Source organism: Heptranchias perlo, chromosome 21, assembly GCF_035084215.1.
Source record: "Heptranchias perlo isolate sHepPer1 chromosome 21, sHepPer1.hap1, whole genome shotgun sequence".
NCBI classification, from domain to species: domain Eukaryota; kingdom Metazoa; phylum Chordata; class Chondrichthyes; order Hexanchiformes; family Hexanchidae; genus Heptranchias; species Heptranchias perlo.
The window spans coordinates 4,345,843-4,362,882 of NC_090345.1; the positions used below are offsets into that span (position 1 = coordinate 4,345,843).

At 47.2% G+C, this 17,040-nt stretch overlaps 1 protein-coding gene across 2 annotated transcripts in view; it reads left to right on the forward strand.

Moving 5' to 3' along the window:
- The window catches only part of armh3 (armadillo like helical domain containing 3), a 172,504-nt gene that overhangs the window by 119,566 nt on the left and 35,898 nt on the right, over positions 1 to 17,040 (forward strand). The gene's annotated exons all lie outside the window — the stretch shown is intronic.

The window sequence follows — 17,040 nt, forward strand, 5'->3', positions numbered from 1 at the left end:
TACTTCTGGTTTAGTTTTCTTTCGTCCCTTGAAGGTTCTGACTCTTGCTTTAATTTGGTTCTACATGTGCCATCAGCCTTCCGTTGTCTCAACTGGCCCATTTGTGAACTCGAACAACTATTCTAGCACAGAGGGCATCATAGCCGAGCCCAATCCCGTCCTCACCCAAAATCTACGCGCGCACCCTTCCAGCACAGGTCAGAGGATAGCGATCAACCGTGGGACTCCTGGCCGCCCCCTCCCACGCCCCCTCCCCCTCCCTTGCAATGCCCCTCTCCCTCCACCGCCCCGCCCCTTCCTCCCTCCCCCTCCCCCTCCTCCCCTCCCTCTCCCCCTCCCCTCCCTCTTCCCTCCCTTTCCCCTCCCCTCCTCCTCCAATTCCCCTCACTCTAACTCTCCCTCCATCCCCCTCCCTCTAACTCTCCCTCCATCCCCCTCCCTCGAACTCTCCCCCCTCCCTCGAACTCTCCCCCCTCCCTCGAACTCTCCCCCCTCCCTCGAACTCTCCCCCCTCCCTCGAACTCTCCCCCCTCCCTCGAACTCTCCCCCCTCCCTCGAACTCTCCCCCCTCCCTCGAACTCTCCCCCCTCCCTCGAACTCTCCCCCCTCCCTCGAACTCTCCCCCCTCCCTCGAACTCTCCCCCCTCCCTCGAACTCTCCCCCCTCCCTCGAACTCTCCCCCCTCCCTCGAACTCTCCCCCCTCCCTCGAACTCTCCCCCCTCCCTCGAACTCTCCCCCCTCCCTCGAACTCTCCCCCCTCCCCCCCCCACCCTGTCCCTCGCCCTCACTGCTGCCTCTGTCCTGAGATTTGCTAACTCAGCACCGATCAGAAATGGAAGCTGGGGCCTTTGCCTGTGTGGTTCAGCATCACACCGGGTGCGCACTGAGGTATTCCACCAAAGTACCATCTTCTTTCTATTTCTATATTTGATGAAGTTTTCCCCATATGGAGTTTGAAGGGAACAGCACGGAATGAAATGCTGACGTCTCTACCTCTTGATGTTCGTGTTACTGTGTTCAGCTGACTGGGAGGGGGTTGCTGTGCTTCCTGTTTAAGGGAAAGCTGCCAGCATTTCATCTCTGCGCAAACTGGGTTTCGATGTTTTGAACGATCGGTTTTAAAAGGGCATCCTTTAGAAATCACAGTCGGAGTTTTATTGCACGCAATTCACCCCTGGCTGATTCTGGAAGCATCTTTCGCCCTGCTCCAGGAGAACATTGCAACTTTTTCTGTTTTTAGTTTTATATTTTGTTTCGGTCGCTGACCATGGGGAGGTTAAACCAGGGCAAGTGATTTGCTTTCGCTCGGATTGGCTCAGAGATTGCATTGTTGTTACCTCTGGGACTTTTCATATCAGGCAGCAAACTACACTGGGTTAAAGTAGACACTTTTGGGATGTTATGCTCCACCACTTCACTTGCCCTCTCTGTTTCAAACTCCTTGTGTCCTTTGTCCAATATTCTACATTTCAATTTTCCTGTCGGTTCCTTGATCATTTTTATTGCAGAAATATCTTTTCCTAATGTTTTCTCCCCTGCTGTCCAGACGGCACTGATTCTTGTTGAGGGACCGTCCCACAGGCTGCACCTACCCTCTGGAACCTCACCCAACTGGCCATCCTTAACATACGAGTCCTGACCATGAGTGCGCGGAGATATTCAGCCATGGGGAGCATCATAGCTGAGCCCAACCCTGTATAAAGGAAGAAAGGGCTTGCATTTAATGCCTTTCACGACCTCAGGACATCCCAAAGCGCTTTAACAGCCATTGAAGTACTTTTGAAGTGTAGTCACTCTTGTAACGTAGGGAAACGTGGCAGCCAATTTGCGCACAGCAAGATCCCACAAACAGCAATGTGATAATGACCAGATAATCTGTTTTTAGTGATGTTGGTTGAGGGACAAATATTGGCCAGGACACAGGGGAGAACTCCCCTGTCCTCCTTCAAATAGTGCTATAGGATCTTTTGCATCCATCTGAGAAGACAGACGGGGCCTCGGTTTAACATCTCATCCGAAAGACGACACCTCCCACAGTGTAGCACTCCCTCAATACTGCACTGGGAGTGTCGGACTATATTTTGTGCTCAAGTCTCTGGAGTGGAATTTGAACCCACAACCTTCTGACTCAGAGGCGAGAGTGCTGCCCACTGAGCCTCGGCTGACTCGGTGAAGGTTCTCCCACGGTACTGTTAGGAAGGGAGTTCCAGGATTTTGACCCAGTGACGATGAAGGAACGGCGATATATTTCCAAGTCGGGATGGTGTGTGACTTGGGGGGGGAACATGCAGGTGGTGTTGTTCCCATGTGCCTGCTGCCCTTGTCCTTCTAAACAATTTTACAACACCAAGTTATAGTCCAGCAATTTTATTTTAAATTCACAAGCTTTCGGAGGCTTCCTCCTTCGTCAGGTGAACGATGTGAAAATGAAATCCTCGAAATGAAATCGCATTTATAATTCACAGAACAATGCTTGGTGATTACAGACAGTTTTTTCAACTGCCCGTTGCCAAGGCAATCAGTGTGCAGACAGACAGGTGTTACCTGCCAGGTCTCACAGAATATACAAATCACCAAAAAAAAAACAACAAACAAAAAAAAACAGAGATAGAGAGGTAGAAACATAGAAAAGACAGCAACTGACCCGTTATATTAAAAACAGATAACATTTGTTCGCTGGTGGGGTAACGTGTAACGTGACATGAACCCAAGATCCCGGTTGAGGCCGTCCTCATGGGTGCGGAACTTGGCTATCAATTTCTGCTCGACGATTTTGCGTTGTCGTGTGTCTCGAAGGCCGCCTTGGAGTATGCTTACCCGAAGGTCGGTGGATGAATGTCCATGACTGCTGAAGTGTTCCCCGACTGGGAGGGAACCCTCCTGTTTGGCGATTGTTGCGCGGTGTCCGTTCATCCGTTGTCGCAGCGTCTGCATGGTCTCGCCAATGTACCATGCTCTGGGGCATCCTTTCCTGCAACGTATGAGGTAGCCAACGTTGTCTACCTCATACGTTGCAGGAAAGGATGCCCCAGAGCATGGTACATTGGCGAGACCATGCAGACGCTGCGACAACGGATGAACGGACACCGCGCAACAATCGCCAAACAGGAGGGTTCCCTCCCAGTCGGGGAACACTTCAGCAGTCATGGACATTCATCCACCGACCTTCGGGTAAGCATACTCCAAGGCGGCCTTCGAGACACACGACAACGCAAAATCGTCGAGCAGAAATTGATAGCCAAGTTCCGCACCCATGAGGACGGCCTCAACCGGGATCTTGGGTTCATGTCACGTTACACGTTACCCCACCAGCGAACAAATGTTATCTGTTTTTAATATAACGGGTCAGTTGCTGTCTTTTCTATGTTTCTACCTCTCTATCTCTTTTTTTTTTGTTTGTTGTTTTTTTTTTGGTGATTTGTATATTCTGAGACCTGGCAGGTAACACCTGTCTGTCTGCACACTGATTGCCTTGGCAACGGGCAGTTGAAAAAACTGTCTGTAATCACCAAGCATTGTTCTGTGAATTATAAATGCGATTTCATTTCGAGGATTTCATTTTCACATCGTTCACCTGACGAAGGAGGAAGCCTCCGAAAGCTTGTGAATTTAAAATAAAATTGCTGGACTATAACTTGGTGTTGTAAAATTGTTTACAATTGTCAACCCCAGTCCATCACCGGCATCTCCACATCATGATTGTCCTTCTAGGTGGTAGAAGTCCTTGAATGTGTTGTTGCCTCCCAAATCTGTGCCCATTTTCCCCATAACTCCATGTTTGAATCCCTCCAATCAGGTTTCCGCCCCTGCCACAATACTGAAACAGCCCTTATTAAAGTCACAAACGACATCCTATGTGACTGTGACCGTGGTTAAACTATCGCTCCTCATCCTTCTCGAACCTGTCTGCAGCCTTTGACACAATTGACCGCACCATCCTCCTCCAATGCCTCTCCTCCGCCGTCCAGCTGGGTGGGACTGCGCTAGCCTGGCTCCATTCTTATCTATCCAGTAATAACCAGAGAATCGCTCCCGCACCATTACCTCTGGAGTCCTCCAAGGATCTATCCTTGGCACCCTCTTTCTCATCTTCATGCTGCCCCTCGGCGACAACACCCGAAAATACAATGTCAGGTTCCCCATGTACACTGACGACACCCAGCTCTACCTCACCTGTCTCCGATTTGTCACACTGCTTGTCCGACATCCAGTACTGGATGAGCAAGCATTTCCTCCAACTAAATATTGGGAAGACTGAAGCCATTGTCTTTGGTCTCTGTCACAAATACCGTTCCCTAGCCACTGACTCCATCCTTCTCCCTGGCCACTGTCTGGGGCTCAACCAGACCGTTCGTAACTGTGATGTCTTAACTTGACCCTGAACTGAGCTCCCGACCGCATATCCACTTTAACACCAAGAGTGCCTACTTCCACCTCTGTAATATCGCCCGTCTCCGCCCCGCCTCAGCTCATCTGCTTCTGGAACCCTGATCCGTGCCTTTGTTACATCTAGGCTCGACTATTCCAATGCTCTCCTGGCCGGCCTCCCATTTTCCACCCTCCATAAACTTGAGCTCATCCAAAACTCTGCTGCCCGTATCCTAACTCGCACCAAGTCCCGTTCACCCATCACCCGCTGTGCTCGCTGACCTACATTGTCTCCCGGTCCAGCAACGCCTCGATTTTAAAATTCTCATCCTTATGTTCAGTTCCCTCCAATGGCCTCGCCCCCTCCCGATCTCTGTAACCTCCTCCAGCCCAACAACCCTCCGAGATCTCTGCTCTCCTCCAATTCTGGCCTCTTGTGCATCCCCGATTTTAATCGCTCCACCATTGGCGGCCGTGCCTTCAGCTGCCTAGGCCCTAAGCTCTGGAATTCCCTCTCTAAACCATTCTGTCTCTCTACCTCTCTCCTCCTTTACGACGCTCCTAAAAACCTACCTCTTTGACCAAGCTTTTGGTCACCTGTCCTAATATCTCCTTATGTGGCTCGGTGTCAAATTTTGTTTGAAAACACTCCTGTGAAATGCCTTGAGATGTTTTACTACGTTAAAGGCGCTATATAAATGCAGGTTGCTGTTGTTGTTGAGTTGAGGTAAAAATCAGATCAGCCATGATCTCATTAAATGGCGGAGAAGGCTCGAAGGGCCGAATGGCCTAATCCTGCTCCTGTCTCTTATAGGAACAGGAGTGGGCCATTCAGCCCCTCGTGTCTGCTCCGCCACCCGTGGTCTTAAGTAGGTAGAAATACAGCATGGTTAGACACAAAGTAAAGCTCCCTCTACACTGTCCCATCAAACACTCCCAGGGCAGGTACAGCACGGGTTAGATACAGAGTAAAGCTCCCTCTACACTGTCCCATCAAACACTCCCAGGGCAGGTACAGCACAGGTTAGATACAGAGTAAAGCTCCCTCTACACTGCCCCATCGAACACTCCCAGGGCAGGTACAGCATGGGTTAGATACAAAGTAAAGCTCCCTCTACACTGCCCCATCAAACACTCTCGGGGCAGGTACAGCACGGGTTAGATACAGAGTAAAGCTCCCTCTACACTGTCCGATCAAACACTCCCAGGGCAGGTACAGCATGGGTTAGATACAGAGTAAAGCTCCCTCTACACTGTCCCATCAAACACTCCCAGGGCAGGTACAGCACAGGTTAGATACTGAGTAAAGCTCCCTCTGCAGTTTCCTAACAGTTTGCTTCAATGTAATCCTTCAGTTTTAATTGACTGAGGTTGCATTTGGCTCCTTAATTGCTTTGTTGGCACTGGTGCGACTGCTGTTGTGTGGCAAGCAGACGGGGATACGACTGTGCTATCAGTGCGGCAGGCCTGCCAAGAAACACGTCTGCAGTCAGTTTCTGAGAAATTCTGTGCCCAGCGCAGTTTACTTCCAACATTTGCTGACCTAGTTTGCATAGAATCGTTTAGGATTTGTGCAGTGGGTATGGATGGATACCAGTGAGACGGCTGGGAAGAGATTGCGACTAGCAGTGACAGTGGAACAGATCATTGACAGAATGTAGCTCTTGCAGAAACCGCTTTGAGATGATGGAACCTCAGGGGGGACCATTAATGTGTTTGGGGGAGGGGAGGAAGTGAGAGAAACCATTGTGGAGAATATTACTTCCCTTTAGCTGTTAGACGATGTCCCTTTTTTAATAAATAGTTTCACCTCTTCAGATAAATCATTCACGGTGTGCTGATATTTCACTTTAATGGCGACTGCCTGGACATGCTCGATGAAATCACTCACAGGCTCCAACAACAGTGAGTGACTTCATTGACCCAATAGGGATGAGCATTCACAGAGAAGAAAGATGAAATAAAAGTGGAGTGGAGCATGGGAACAGGAGGAGGCCAATCAGCCTGTCGAGCCTGTCCACCATTCAGTTATAAGGAATCTTACAACACCAGGTTAGAGTCCAACAGTTTTATTTGAAAATCACAAGCTTTCGGAGCTCACCTCCTTCGTCAGGTGAGTGAGTGACGACGGAGGTAAGCTCCGAAAGCTTGTGATTTTCAAATAAAACTGTTGGACTATAACCTGGTGTTGTAAGATTCCTTACATTTGTCCACCCCAGTCCATCACCGGCATCTCCACATCACCATTCAGTTAGATCATGGCTGATCTGTACCTCAACCCCACATACCCGCCTTGGTTCCGTAACCCTTAATACCCTTACTCAACAAAAATCGATCAATCTCAGTTTTGAAATTTTCAATTGACCCCCAGCCTCAACAGCTTTTTGGGGGAGAGAGTTCCAGATTTCCACTCCCCTTTGTGTGAAGAAGTGCTTCCTGACATCACCTCTAAACGGCCTTTTGAAGTTATGCCCACTTGTTCTGGACTCCCAGCAGGGGAAATAGTTTCTCTCTATCCACCCTATCAAATTCTTTGATCATCTTAAACACCCCAATTATATCACCCTGTAATCTTCTACACTCGAGGGTGGATTCTGTACAAAGTGTCCTGTTGTGACTACCCCCCCACCCCCGCCTTTTTCCCTCTTGCTTTTCAGTGATCTATTTTAAGGCCCTTTGTGATCACTGTTTCCTTCCCTGACCCCTCCCCCAGCACACCCCAGGGACGGAGATTATGGAGGGAGATCGCACGTGTCCAAGACTGCCTGCGTTTTCAATCTTCGATTCAGATTTCTATCACTTGTGCTTTTCTTCTTAACCTCATTTTTTTAAAAAAAGGACAGTGTAGCCTTGGAGACGCAAGTCTCCAGCAATGGCTTGAGCCCCAAGCTTTTTGCTGTGACAGCAGCGTCACACTTCAAAAAACAATCAGCCTGATTCCAGTGTGTTAAATAGACAGCGAGCAGATGCAACTAAAACCACATCTGGGCGAGAACCTTTTACAGTTAATTATTTAATTATTTTTGATTGAGAAATTGTAAGTGAAGGTCTGTGGGGCAGGAGAACAACCAGGGCTGAAGATGAGATCAGTGAGGAAATAGATGAGCCCCAAGTTTGGGTTTTGAAAGCCTGTAGATTGTAGGAAGGAGAGGTGAGGAGTTCCACAGTTTTGGGAGGAGCAGTGGTTCACTCTAACAACAGCTTACTGACGTCACAAGCTTTACTTTATCAGGAATCAGCTGAGTGAATGTCACCGATTGGCAGTGTGAAGGGGGAGTGTACAGTAACGCAGCATGGCCTTAACTTTGGGACCCTTACATTCTCACCATTAATTCAGAGACTCTGTGATCGAGAGGAGCTGCAGCATTAGGTTATTAGCCCGACCCGAGGCTGACAGTGCTTTGTTGAAAGGGATGGCGACCCTGAGACATTATCCCGCTCCCTGATCTGGGATGAATGCTTTCTTAAAAAAAAATGGAAGTATTAGTGTGAGATACTGTCAGATGACTGGTGCCCCTGGAACTGCACCCAGCCAGAGGGGGCAATAAGTAGAGGAGGGAAGAAAATGAATTAAAAGAAAGAACGACCATTAGCTTCCTCAATTTGAATTTTTTTAAAAAGTAAGATAAAATTCAGATAATTTATCGATTAAATTCATACATTTAAATGATACCTTTTAAGCTGTCTCTCAAATTTACCTGTTCTTCTTCTTTCCATTTAAGGCTGGGATTATATATGAATATTGTAAAAACTGTGATGAATCCCTTCCAGCTTCGTTTTAAAAACCGTCATAGTTAATGAGTTAGAAACAAAGTCTGAAATTATCCTTGCGCTTGGGGAGTGATAAATCTGCTGCAGGAGTCAGTAAAAACTGCCTGAGCAGGTCTTAACGCTCCCACATACCATTAGCAGCAGTTCTTAATTCACTCATTTCAGACGTATTCTGGCTGGCGCTGTACATTCATTTCCGTAAATGTCTTCCTTTTTAAAAGATCAATTATACCGCCCAACCGTGAGTCTTAAATCACAGAAACAAATTTGCTCTCCCTTTAGGTGCCCTGTTGATCCAGCGCTTTGGCACATTTTGCCCGTATCCTAACTCGCACCAAGTCCCGTTCACCCATCACCTCTGTACTCGTCGACCTACATTGGCTCCCGGTCCGGGTGAACGATTAAAAAAATTCTCATCCTTGTTTTCAAATCTCTCCATGGCCTCGCTCCTCCCTATCTCTGATCCTCCTCCAGCCCAACAACCCTCCGAGATCTCTGCGCTCCTCCAATTCTGGCCTCTTGTCCATCCCCGATTTTAATCGCTCCACCATTGGCGGCCGTGCCTTCAGCTATCTGGGCCCTAAGCTCTGGAATTCCCTCCCTAAACCTCTCCGCCTCTCTCTCCTCCTTCAAGACGCTCCTTAAAACCCACCTCTTTGACCAAGCTTTTGGTCACCTGACCTAATATCTCTTTATGAGGCTTGGTGTCAGTTTTTATTTGATAATCGCTCCTGTGAAGCTCCTCGGGACAATTCACCACGTTAAAGGTGCTATATCGATGCATGTTGTTGTGTGCTGTGCTGTGCTGTGCTGCCGATCAGCCCAACACTCATGCACGTGGAGTTGCTGGTCGCAGCCTGCGTTGTAAGAGGGAGGTGGTTGTTCTTGCAGGGAAGGGAGGGGTGATCTGCCTCTCGCCGTACCTCTCTAGTGTCCAGTGGGTGTCCTCGCACTAAACAGTGACACTGAGAAAAGGAGGGAACGTGTGTGGAAAACTCACAGGCGAGGCTGGTCTGAGTTTCTGCAGTAAACGACGTTCCCCCACGCCAAGTCTCACCCCACGTTCTGCATAGTTCAGCACGTTGCAAGTTGAGGTTTGTGTCTCCAGAATTCACTTTCAGAAGGACATTGACCTGAGACCTGGAAGCAGGCCAGCTGCTGACCTGTCACCCAGAGGAGGGGCAATCCGAAAAGGGCCGAGAAAACAATTTTTTTAAATTATTCGTTCACGGGATGTGGGCGTCGCTGGCGAGGCCAACATTTATTGCCCATCCCTAATTGCCCTTGAGAAGGTGGTGGTGAGCCGCTGCCTTGAACCGCTGCAGTCCGTGTGGTGAAGGTTCTCCCGCAGTGCTGTTAGGAAGGGAGTTCCAGGATTTTGACCCAGTGATGATGAAGGAACGGCGATATATTTCCAAGTCGGGATGGTGTGTGACTTGGAGGGGAACGTGCAGGTGGCGGTGTTCCCATGCGTCTGCTGCCCTTGTCCTTCTAAGCGGTAGAGGTCGTGGGTTTGGGAGGTGCTGTCGAAGAAGCCTTGGCGAGTTGCTGCAGTGCATCTTGTAGATGGTACACACTGCAGCCACAGTGCGCCGGTGGTGAAGGGAGTGAATGTTTAAGGTGGTAGATGGGGTGCCAATCAAGCGGGCTACTTTGTCCTGGATGGTGTCAAGCTTCTGGAGTGATGATGGAGCTGCACTCATTCAGGCAAGTGGAGAGTATTCCATCATGCTCCTGCCTTGTGCCTTGTGGATGGTGGAAAGGCTTTGGGGAGTGAGGTGAGTCACTCGCCGCAGAATACCCAGCCTCTGACCCGCTGAATTACTTCCTCCAACTTGCCCCTCCTCCAGTAAAGGGGAGACTGATTGATTAATGAGGATTTTCGGTTACTGTCCAAGATCCTGGAGCATACAGCAGGTCTAACAGGCTTGGTTAAATAGGTTAACGTTCTGAGTGAGGCCCTTCATTAGCGCGGTTCTGTTGAAGGGCCCTTGCCTGAAACATTAGAAAGGAGAAAGATATTGCATTGATTTGGCACCTTTCACATCCCCAGGACGTCCCAAAGCGCTTCACGGCCAATGAGGTACTTTTTTTTGTCGAGATGTCCAGTTGCTGTTGTGCTGTAGACAAATGCAGCAAGATCCCACAAACAACAAATCAGTTGAATGACCCAATTAATCTGTTTTTGGTGGCATTGGTTGAGGGAGGAATGTTGGCCAGGACACCGGGAGAAAAAAAGAACCATGAAAGTTTACAGCACAGAAGGAGGTGATTCGATCAACCATAAAGCTAATCTTACTGCTCTGCTGCCTTCTGCTAGCCTGTATCTCTCCTTCAAATGTTTATCTTCTCTTTCCTTAAAAGATACAATGGTTGCAGCCTCAAATGCGAAACATTCCATAATTATCCCAATTGACCAGTTAACCGAACCTGCGGGACCAGCCCGTATGTGTAATAATCTAATTGCACAGTTTATCGTTTTCTGTGCTGCATTACCATCATCTAATGCACTACAATGTGTGAACTAATATGTGATTCTCTGAGTTTTAAAAGCCAATGGATTGCAGGAGGAAGAACAGTCTGGGGGAGGTAAGGAAACCTGGTTCAATGGTCCTGAGAAAGAATGAGTTAAGAGAGGAGCTGGGAGATCACCTGCAAGTTCGGTCATTCTTCCTTCTGTTTGTTCTTTCTTTCTCTGAAGGGAAGGCAGCACCCAACAAGTTTAAAAATAGAAAGATTTACGTAGTGCCTTATTGTATCTCCCAGACTTCTGTTGTTATGGAAGTAAACTGTTGTGGAGGTATTGTCAGAAAAGAGATAAGTCAAGAAACTGTGGCTAGGTAACGGCAAGTTTGGGTCTTAAAAACCTGTAAATTTTTAAAAATTTGTTCTGGGGATGTGGGTGTTGCTGGCAAGACCGCATTTATTGCCCATCCCTAGTTGCCCTGAAAAGGTAGTTGTGGCCCTTCCCCTTGAACTACTGCAGTCCTTGTGGTGATGGTGCTCCCACAGTGGTATCCGGTCGGGAGTTCCAGGATATTGACCCGGTGACAATGAAGGAACGGCTGATATATGTCCAAGTCAGGATGGTGTGTGACTTGGGAGGGGAATTTGGAGGTGATGGTGTATCCATGATATTGCGGCTCTTGTCCTTCTTAGTAGTACACGTCGCGTGGCTGGGTGGTCCTGTCAGGGTGACCTTGGCGAGTTGCTGCAGTGCATCCTGTAGGTCATACACGCTGTAGCCACGGTGCACCGGTGGTGGAGGGGGTGGATATTGAGTGCAGAGGTAGGGGTGCCAGTCAAATGAACTGTTCTGTCCTGGATGGTGTTGAGCTGCTTGATTATTCCATCACACTCCTGATTTGAGCCTTGTAGATGTTGGAGAGACTTTGACGGTCAGGAGGTGAGCCACTCGTCAGTACCTAGGCTCTGTCCAGCTCTTGTAGCCACAGTACTGATCTGACTGGTCCAGTTCAATGTCTGTTCAGTGGTGACCCTCAAGATGTTGATGTTAGGGGACTCGGTATTGGTGGTGCTGTTGAAGATCATGAGGAGATTGATGGGTCTTTCCTTGTTTGAGATGGGCATTACCCAGCACTTAGGTGACGCAAATTTTAGGTAAAACTTGTCAGCCCCTAGCCTGCACGTCATCAGGTCCTGCTGTAGGCTGGTATGGCTGTATGGAGCTGAATACTGTGGAATTGTCAGCAAACACCCCATCTCACCCCACAATGACCTTATGACAGATGAAAGGTCATTGAAGAAGCAACTGAAGTTGTTTGGGCTGAGGATGCTTCCCTGAGGAATTCCTGCAGTGATGTCCTGGGGCCGTGACGATTGACCTCTAACAACCAGGACCATTGTCCGTTGTGTCGAGTATGACTCCAGCCACTGGAGGATTTTCCTTTGACTGCATTGACGTCAGTTTTGCTGGGGCTTCTTGTTACCACATTCTGTCGAAAAGCTGCGTTGAAGCCGAGGGCAGCTACTTTTCACCTCTCTTCTGGCATTCAGCTCTTGCGCCCATATCTGGATCAAGGCTGTGATGAGGTCTGGAGCCGAGTGTTTCTGACAGAGCTGAGCATCAGTGAGAAGGTCATTGGTGAGTAGGTGTTGTTTGATGGCACTACTGAGGACTCCTTCCATCACTTTATTGATTGGGAGGAGGCTGAGAGGGTAGTAATTGACAGAGTTAGATTTTTCAGAGTGAGGTAGGTTCTGTAGACTGGATATTCAGAGTGAGGGAGAATGTGTAGATCACCTTTGTGCAGAATGCTGACATGATTTTCCTCAAATGAAAAATGTTCCATTTCAAAGTACTGACATCTCTTATCTTGATGAGCACAAAATTTCACCCAAATATTTGAAAGAAGTCATTCTTCATGCTGCTTTAATCAACCAATACTCTGATTATCCAGAACATCTGGGCAAACAGCCAGTCCTACCAGACCTAGTGATATACAGCAGGACCGAGTAATAGCTTGGGTCAGCACAAACCCGTCGCAGCGAATGAAATGCCAGACTTTTCTGTTGTAGGACTTAGCTCAGGTCACCTTCAACTTCTCCATTGAAATCTGCCTTTCTCTGCCTATAGGGAAATTTCAGTGAGGCTGCACGCCCAGAATGGACTCCCATAGGTAGGGAGCCAGGGTCGAAGATAACTAGCTTCATTTTCTTTGGTCATCCAAGGATGGGAACTTAAGCACGCATTTATCTATATTTAATTTTCGTAATTTTTTATTTGCCCTTAAAACATTCTCTACTATGGGGTGTTTCATTGAAGTGCTTAACTCCGACACATCAAAACTAGCACCTGGTCTAGTCTGAGAGCACAACCAGTTCAACTGACCAATCAAGCTTCGTAATTGCTCTGCCTCTTCTTTAGATATAACATCACCTTTCTGTGATGACCTCGTCCGATTCACCGGGACGGGAGTAACACTCTAAATAGGACTGTTGATATAAAGTTATGCCAGACTCACTGTGCTTAATATCTAAACCAATATATTTAAAAGCCCCACAGGCTTGACTCCCAATTTTAAATTCTACTCTAATCTTATTTATGACGAATTTCTCAAATTCCGCAGTGCCATCCCATAAGAAATCATCAACGTGCTTCATGAAGATGCCTGAAAGTTGTCCGTTATGGTACCAATAAAACACTGCGGGATCTGATTTTAGTTGAACACAACCTATTTTCAGCAAAACAGATCTCACAAAAAATACCCTGGGAGCATCATTCAGGCCATAGACACATTTGTTTAGTTTCCATAGTTTTCCTTCCGCATCTGCTGCCTCTTAGGCAGTTTCAGATACATTTCTCTGAAAATTATCGCCCTGCAGAAATGCGGTTTTTATGTCAATTGATCTACACTCCCATGAATATGTTGCCAAAAGAGCCAAAAAGATTTTTAAGGTTACCTTTCAAGCAGTGGGAAAATCCACTCGAACATCTGTATCACCCAGTTTCTCTTCAAAACCCCCAGCTACCAACCTCGCTTTAGTCTTATAAGTCCCATCTATAAGGACTTTTCCAGTACAAACCCATCTATGCGACAAAGCTGGTTGACCCTTTTCTATTACCTCAGAATAAACTCCCAATTCTTTCCAACTATCTGACTCCCTTTGTTTTGCCCCTCTTACTCATTTATCCTCAAGTTTATTGGCAGTCACCAAAGCTTCACGATCATGAGGACTTCTGCATCTAGTTCTGTTATGTGACTGTTCAGTGGTCTTTGTTTCATTGTCTGACCCAGTCAAGCTACATCTTCTACTTTCACTTCTATGTCTGTAGGGACTGCTACTGCGAGATCTCCCTCTTTCATCTCTAGTTCGATTGTTTTCTGACGTGAGATTGATTTCCGGACTCCCCATCGCAACTTGTACTCCACTTTTGTACTCTCCACTCTTTTACCCCATTCTGCCAGTCCATGGACCTCGCTTCACGGCCATCATCCTGAACGTTCAACCAATATTTTGTTTCAGAAGGGCGGCAGGGAAAAGCCTGGGAACTACAGACCGGTGAGCCTGACATCTGTAGTGGGTAAGTTGTTAGAGGGTATTCTGAGAGACAGGATCTACAGGCATTTGGAGAGGCAGGGACTGATTAGGAACAGTCAGCATGGTTTTGTGAGAGGAAAATCATGTCTCACGAATTTGATTGAGTTTTTTGAAGGGGTAACCAAGAAGATAGATGAGGGCTGTGCAGTAGACGTGGTCTACATGGACTTTAGCAAAGCCTTTGACAAAGTACCGCATGGTAGGTTGTTACATAAGGTTAAATAAGAACATAAGAAATAGGAGCAGGAGTAGGCCAATTGGCCCCTCGAGCCTGCTCCGCTATTCAATAAGATCATGGCTGATCTGATCCTAACCTCAAATCTAAATTCATGTCCAATTTCCTGCCCGCTCCCCGTAACCCCTAATTCCCTTTACTTCTAGGAAACTGTCTATTTCTGTTTTAAATTTATTTAATGATGTAGCTTCCACAGCTTCCTGGGGCAGCAAATTCCACAGACCTACTACCCTCTGAGTGAAGAAGTTTCTCCTCATCTCAGTTTTGAAAGAGCAGCCCGTTATTCTAAGATTATGCCCCCTCGTTCTAGTTTCACCCATCCTTGGGAACATCCTTACCGCATCCACCCGATCAAGCCCCTTCACAATCTTATATGTTTCAATAAGATCGCCTCTCATTCTTCTGAACTCCAACGAGTAGAGTCCCAATCTACTCAACCTCTCCTCATATGTCCACCCCCTCATCCCCGGGATTAACCGAGTGAACCTTCTTTGTACTGCCTCGAGAGCAAGTATGTCTTTTCTTAAGTATGGACACCAAAGCTGTATGCAGTATTCCAGGTGCGGTCTCACCAATACCTTATATAACTGCAGCAATACCTCCCTGTTTTTATATTCTATCCCCCTAGCAATAAAAGCCAACATTCCGTTGGCCTTCTTGATCACCTGCTGCACCTACAAACTAACTTTTTGATTTTCTTGCACTAGGACCCCCAGATCCCTTTGTACTGCAGTACTTTCCAGTTTCTCGCCATTAAGATAATAACTTGCTCTCTGATTTTTCCTGCCAAAGTGCATAACCTCACATTTTCCAATATTGTATTGCATCTGCCAAATCTCCGCCCACTCACCCAGCCTGTCTATATCCCCTTGCAGGTTTTTTATGTCCTCCTCACTCTCTACTTTCCCTCCCATCTTTGTATCATCTGCAGACTTTGATATGTTACACTTGTCCCCTCCTCCAAATCGTTAATATAGATTGTAAAGAGTTGGGGACCCAGTACCGACCCCTGCGGAACACCACTGGCTACAGGTTGCCAGTCCGAGAATGTACCATTTATCCCAACTCTCTGCTTCCTGTTAGATAACCAATCCTCCACCCATGCCAGAATATTACCCCCAATCCAGTGATTCTTTATCTTGAGCAATAATCTTTTATGTGCCACCTTGTCGAATGCCTTCTGGAAGTCCAAATACACTACGTCCACTGGTTCCCCTTTATCCACCCTGTACGTTATATCCTCAAAGAACTCAAGCAAATTTGTCAGACATGACTTCCCCTTCGTAAAGCCATGCTGACTTTGTCCTATTAAATTATGTTTATCCAAATGTTCCGCTATTGTCTCCTTAGGTTATTACATAAGGTTAAATCTCATGGGATCCAAGGTGAGGTAGCCAATTGGATACAAAATTGGCTTGATGACAGAAGACAGAGGGTGGTTGTAGAGGGTTGTTTTTCAAACTGGAGGCCTGTGTCCAGCGGTGTGCCTCAGGGATCGGTGCTGGGTCCGCTGTTATTTGTTATTTATATTAATGATTTGGATGAGAATTTAGGAGGCATGGTTAGTAAGTTTGCAGATGACACCAAGATTGGTGGCATTGTGGACAGTGAAGAAGGTTATCTAGGATTGCAACGGGACCTTGATAAATTGGTCCAGTGGGCCGATGAATGGCAGATGGAGTTTAATTTAGATAAATGTGAGGTGATGCATTTTGGTAGATCGAATCGGGCCAGGACCTACTCCGTTAATGGTAGGGCGTTGGGGAGAGTTATAGAACAAAGAGATCTAGGAGTACAGGTTCATAGCTCCTTGAAAGTGGAGTCACAGGTGGATAGGGTGGTGAAGAAGGCATTCGGCATGCTTGGTTTCATTGGTCAGAACATTGAATACAGGAGTTGGGATGTCTTGTTGAAGTTGTACAGGGCATTGGTGAGGCCACACTTGGAATACTGTGTACAGTTCTGGTCACCCTATTACAAAAAGGATATTATTAAACTAGAAAGAGTGCAGAAAAGATTTACTAGGATGCTACCGGGACTTGATGGTTTGACTTATAGGGAGAGGTTAGGTAGACTGGGACTTTTTCCCCTGGAGAGTAGGAGGTTAAGGGGTGATCTTATAGAAGTCTATAAAATAATGAGGGGCATAGATAAGGTAGATAGTCAAAATCTTTTCCCAAAGGTAGGGGAGTCTATAACGAGGGGACATAGATTTAAGGTGAGAGGGGAGAGATACAAAAGGGTCCAGAGGGGCAATTTTTTCACTCAAAGGGTGGTGAGTGTCTGGAACGAGCTGCCAGAGGCAGTAGTAGAGGCGGGTACAATTTTGTCTTTTAAAAAGCATTTGGACAGTTACATGGGTAAGATGGGTATAGAGGGATATGGGCCAAGTGCAGGCAATTGGGACTAGCTTAGTGGTATAAACTGGGCGACATGGACATGTTGGGCCGAAGGGCCTGTTTCCATGTTGTAACTTCTATGATTCTATGAATAATAGACTCCAAAATTTTACCCACCACAGATGTTAGGCTGACTGGTCTATAATTTCCAGCCTTCTGCCTACTACCCTTTTTAAATAACGGTGTTACATTAGCAGTTTTCC